Below are 4,982 nucleotides of genomic sequence, written 5' to 3'. Positions count from 1 at the left end.
TTACACACACACACACACACACGCACACACAAGCGTGTATGTAAGCCGTGTTCGGACGTCCACAGGCCTGTAACATGTGCCCACATCGGGCTGATTTAAGCCCAGTGTCGTGTTTCTCTGGCTAATCATCTCCAACTGGTCGGCGTGGAGCCCATTCGAGAAAACTCCAGTTCGGAGGGAGTTTGGAGTTTCCTCCTCTGGACCTCAGTCAGAGGAACATGGGAGAAAAATAAAGAGATTAAGACACACATGCATCATTTCATCACAGAATACCAACAGTTTCTCGCTCAACCTTGAAATGAGTTCATGCAATATAATCTTATAATCGTCTTTTTATTGTTATTTTTTTTGTTTCATTATGCGCTGGTGTCCACGTTTGATTTTGATCAATTTAACTTATATTAATAATTAATTACTAGAGCCTCCTTTCATCTACTAATTGGATTCTGTCAAATAATTTTTAGACTAATTTGAGATTTTCTTTTTCCATGGTAGTAACAAAGACTTCAGTCAAAGTCAGGCAGGATAAAGTAAAAGTGGTGTTTTGATATTTGGTCATAAAATTAGAGATTTAATCAGGACTCATATTGAACATATCTTTACAAAAAATCGCCTTCTCACCGAGCCCAGTTGTCTGTCATCCAGTTGTGTGAAATGTCTTTCCCACAGTGCAGTGAGAGAAATTCAACATGTGTAACTTTAATCAACTTTTAAACTGTGAGGCTCCATCAGCTGAGGACGAGTGAATGTTCTGACCTTCAGCTTCTGAATGTGTCCACTTGTTTGACATATTTTCTAAGCTCTAGTTCTGGGCCGCAGTGCGACTCCACCTACCTTATATTCTCTTCTATTCAAGGTGCATCTGCACACGTAAATAACTTATTTTGAGGACATTTGAGTTCAGTTTAGTTTGAGTTTATAGACAGAAACTACTTGACGAGGTTAGTTAGTCACTTGATCATCTTGTTGGTCAGCAGCTCCTCCTGACCTGCAGCTGTGTGGACCCTCAGTGTCCAGCAGAGGGCAGAAGACAGCTGGTCATCTGGAAGAGTCCCTTGTAAACGTTTCACATGGACAACCACGTCATGACCTTTAAGGAGTAGGCAGAAGTCACCGTTGGGCTCTGAGCAACAGAAATCAGATGTCGGTCATATTTCTTTTTTTCTTCTTTCCTGTTTTTATTTTGAGCCTGCCAGTTGGAGTTGGAGGGATCTGCAGCTCTGACCCTCACGCCGTGAGTCCATTGTGAGCTGAAGGAGCCAGAGGTTTGGAGGTGTGTATCACACGGCCAACACCAGCTGACAGGTACACACACGACATTGTGTGTGCCCGTCTTTTGAAAGAGGCGGTTTTAAAAGCATCAAAACCCGAGCGGTCTGACCGGCCCACTGCAGGAATAATGTAATATTCCCCCGTGGTCAGTAAACGTCCGTGCTCCTGAGACTTCGTACATATCTCACACACGTGCTCTGAAGCGAGAGGCTGGACTTCCTGTAAGACATCGAGAAAAGTCCTCCAAACACTGGAAATAGATCATGTGCCATGAGGGAATCTGAACTCTGGCGATGATTATATATATATAGTGATGATTTCTCAGAGCTCACGTCATGTCGCTCACCATAATTGTTGTTTTGGTTGTCGCCCTGCAGGGCCTCAGCAAGGGCCAAGAGATTTAAAATGCTAATTGACCCGGGACCAGAAGGCTCACAACAGCCATTTAAGTCAAGCAAGAAGCTTTTATCACACCGTAATTTAGTTACTAAAACCTATCTTTGTCACTGTGTTACATGCAGCATGTGGGATTTAGGCTTGCGGCGAGTTCCTGTGCTTTTGAATCTGAAAGGTTCTGTCACGCGCTCCATTTCTGTCTTTACCTCCTCCACATGAAGTGATCTATATAATCTGAATGTTGCCCTCTTGACCCGTTCGACCTGAAATGGATTTCACCGTGTTCCCAGACCTCAGAAGTTAACACGCTGACCAAAATGTTCAATTTTTTAAATAAATGCAGGCCTGAACTACCAAAACAAGACCCAAGTTGTCATCTCAGTCTCAGTTGGCTAAACTCTGTTGCAGCCAAATCCATATTAGAGGTACGAGGACTTAACAGTAACATGAAGTGCCACAATCATAAAAGTATATTTTTACAAAATAAGCACATGGCAGCGAAGTGATGTAAGACTTGGTTTTTTTTAAAGAAAACATTTATTGGTTAGAAAAAGCAATCCACTCTCTCTCGCACCCATCCACCACCGGGTGGGTCAGCGTGCAATTCACCCCTTGGGGATGAATTCAGTAAAATCTCATCTAATTCATACGACTGTGTGGTTCAATGCATCTAAAGTCAAAGTGTTTCTATCGTTCTGAATGTCCTCGCTGGAGGAAGGGCGGGAGGGTGTGTGTGTGGGGGGGGGGGAAGCCTGAGTCTTTGTAGAGTCAGCTCCACGAATCGTGCAAATGGGAAAAATGTGTTGCTTTCGTCCTTTCCCACGGAATATGGGTGAAGAACGGAAATAAGAGCTTAGGGGAGAGAGAGAGAGAGAGAGAGAGAGAGAGAGAGAGAAGTTCAAGCCTCCTCTCACCTCCACACACCTGGCCGATGACTGGCTGAGGTGGGGGTGAGGGTGGGGGTGGGGGTGAGGGTTGGACAACATTACTCTCTGCCCCGCCACGTAAAGCGCTCACGACTCGGCGGCGTCGCTGGAGGGAAATTGTGATGCGTAACTACAAAAACACAAAGTAAAGCCAAAGTGGTAATACACCAGAGTTCTCCTTTGAAGTTTACATGCAAGGTCTCCAGTTTCTGAGAGGGTTTAATGACATTTTAGCCCATTAAACCGTATAATCAAATGTATATATATATATATTTTTAAATAGTGTGTCAGAAAAGGTAAGCATCTTTTCTTTTCTTTTTTTTTATGGGGAAAAAGCAGCCAGATTGTCTCACTTCCTGAGAAAAAGAGCCATGCGCTCCTTGATGACGGCAGCGCCGGACACATGGTCATCAGCGTTAACCTTGAGATGGCAGTTTGAAGTTAATTGTGTTTCCTTTACTACAGAGGGTGTATTCCAGTCCGCATCTGTGTTTAGGAAAAGTGCGTAATAATAGTGACTTGATCACACAAACAGTGCAACCTCTCAGTCAACTTGACTTTGCGTGGAAACTCCACATCTCGAGAAATTCTTTTGGTTGTTCACCCAAACCACACACTGTTAACAGCTGTGCAGTATTTCACTCGAGCTGCTCGGAGATCTTCTCTCTCTCTTTTTCTTCTTCTTGTGCCGAGAGCTCTTTTCCAAAACCACTTATTAATGTAGTATTTTTTTATTATTATCATGTGGCACTGACAGCGGGACAAAGATCCCCGCAAGTGAAGAGAGAGAAAGCCAAAGTGAAGACGAAGAGAAACAGAGAGAATTGAGAAAAAAAGAAGGAAAGAAAAGGTGGATGTTTTAAGGGAGAAGGGTCAAGAAAAGCTCTCGTTCCCGCTCTGCTGCGCACACGCACACACACACACACACACACACACACACACTCTCTGCACGCAGACTCCCCGCCCCTCCCTCGCTCTCACTGTCTCCTCTGTAATGAGCTCCAGATGTGTTGCTGAGGATGGGGGTGGGTGGGTGAGGGCGGAGGAGGAGGAGGAGGAGCGCTGGTGGGGGGGGGGGGCGGGCTGCCTTGCATGTCATGTGCTCAGGCGAGGAGAGACGCTGTCCGAGGGGACGCTGTCAGCCCTGATGGAGTGGCTGGCCAGGGCCTGGGGGTGAATATAAGGGTGGGTGGGTGGGGGGAGGAGGAGGGCAGAAGGGCGGGTGGGTGTATTGGGGGGAGGAGGGGTCAAAAAGATCCACACATCTGGAATCACTTCAGGTCAGCCCAGGCCCTGGCCGTGAAAGGTGAGACCGGGCGCCTGGCAGGGGAGAGGGGGACAGGGGTCTCACAATGGACATACCACAGTCAGGGATCAGCGGTCAGGAAAACAACCAACAGCAGGAAAGAAAACGGCCTCAGAGAAAACACAAATATGCCTCTTTTTAATGTGGCATCGGAGGCAGAGAAAACCCTGAAGTCACAACGATGAAGCGCCTCTTTCTTCTGACGAAGCCTCGCTCAGCTCAAACACGGGCGGAAGAAGTCTTTAAAGCCTTCACTTCATTAAAAGTGGAATAAATGCTCCGTTACAGGTTTAAAGTCCGATACGACGGAAATAGAAAGCAGGAAAACCTCCCACACTGGAGAAAATGAAATGTTGTCGCTCCTCAAATCTTCATGGCTTCATGGTTATGCTGCTGCTCTCAGATCCGATGGATCATGAGGATTACAAGACAAAGTCGTAAAAGTCCTCAGACCTCATTCCCTCTTTTGTTTTTTTGAACAAAAAACACCAAGCAAGGCAAATGTTTCTAAGAGTTTACAAAAGGTCTGAACTCATGTTAAATATCTAAAGTAGAAATTACAATGAAAAGAAAAAGGAAATCCTCCAGCCTCTTAAAGCTGCCCTGAAGTAAGAGAAGAAGAGGCTGAAACACTGAATAAATAAATAAATATATATATAAATATATGTGTATACATCTATGTGTATATATATATAAATATATATATATAAGTGTATATATATATATGTGTATATATATATATGTGTATACATATATATATATATACATACATATATATATATATAACAGCATTCACCTTCAGGTAACTCTGAAACATAACAGTTTAAAAAGATAAAAAGTTTTCTGAAAGTTAACATGTTTAATAGTTTTAGGCCAAAGTGAAGAGAAAACTATAAGAATCTAAAATATGTTAAGCAAAGTGAATCAGGCTCAGTTTATGAGTTTAGATTATGACAAAAAAAGTTCAGTTCATGACAAAAAGAAGCAAATCAGAGTTGCACTTTTCTTGGTGTATTTATAAGTTGTAAACAATAAACATTTCCGAAAAAAAAACATGTCTACAGACCGTGTGCCCACACCTA

The sequence above is a fragment of the Pseudoliparis swirei genome, chromosome 5 (genome assembly GCF_029220125.1).
Source record: "Pseudoliparis swirei isolate HS2019 ecotype Mariana Trench chromosome 5, NWPU_hadal_v1, whole genome shotgun sequence".
Taxonomy (NCBI): domain Eukaryota; kingdom Metazoa; phylum Chordata; class Actinopteri; order Perciformes; family Liparidae; genus Pseudoliparis; species Pseudoliparis swirei.
This window is presented reverse-complemented; position numbering follows the sequence as displayed.